Source organism: Mandrillus leucophaeus, unplaced genomic scaffold (assembly GCF_000951045.1).
Source record: "Mandrillus leucophaeus isolate KB7577 unplaced genomic scaffold, Mleu.le_1.0 Scaffold234, whole genome shotgun sequence".
Taxonomy (NCBI): Eukaryota; Metazoa; Chordata; class Mammalia; order Primates; family Cercopithecidae; genus Mandrillus; species Mandrillus leucophaeus.
The window spans coordinates 1,181,824-1,182,827 of record NW_012102410.1 but is presented as its reverse complement, the minus strand read 5'-3'; positions in this window follow the sequence as shown (position 1 = coordinate 1,182,827).

The window sequence follows — 1,004 nt, the reverse complement described above, 5'->3', positions numbered from 1 at the left end:
GTGAGCCACTGTGCCCAGCCAGCCCTATCCCCGTTGTAGCTAGACCTTGATTTGGTCCAGGGCTAGATCCCCACCTCTGGAGGTCTGGCTGTGTATACCTGTTCTGTCTCCCATCTGAGCCATATGGAATCCATTCCCAGATTTATTACCTCCAGAAATTAGAGCTTGGACACACTGGTCAGAGATCGTTAAGATTCTCCACCTGTCTGCAAGAATAGCTTTCAAATCTGCCTCTGCGAGGAGGAATGGAGGCGTCATGGATCAAATGCAGGTTCTGGACCCGGCAAATCAGCCACGTGGAAATCATTCCTGTATTCACTCAACAAACGTTTGCTGGGCATCTCAGTGGGCCAGACATTGTGCCAGGCCCAGGGGGACTCTCAAGACAAATAAGGTTGCACTCTTACAGCAAGTAAAGGAAAGACGCGCCTAAAGAACTGTGATAAGCTACCACCAGAGCTAAAGGACAAAGTAGTAAAACAAAGAACTGCAGAGATGTTGGCCGGGTGCAGTGGCTCACGCCTGTAATCCCAACATATTGGGAGGCCTAGGCAGGTGGACTGCTTGAACCTGGGAGTTCAAGACCAACCTGGGCAACTGGCAAAGCCCTGTCTCTACTAAAAATACAAAACACAGCCAGGCGTGGTGAGGTGCATCTGTGCTCCTAGCTACTCAGGAGGCTTAGGGAGGAGAACTGCTTGAGCCCAAGAGGTTGAGGCTGCAGTGAGCTATGACTGCACCACTGCACTCCAGCCTGCTGGGTGACAGGGTGAGACCCTATCTCTAAAAAAAACCAAGGCCGGACGCAGTGGCTCACGCCTGTAATCCCAGCACTTTGGGAGGCCGAGGCGGGCAGATCACTTGAGGTCAGGAGTTCGAGACCAGCCAGGCCAATATGGTGAAACCCCATCTGTACTAAAAATACAAAAATTTGTCAGGCGTGGTGGTGCACACGTGTAATCCCAGCTAGTCAGGAGGCTGAAGCAGGACAATCTCTTGAACCC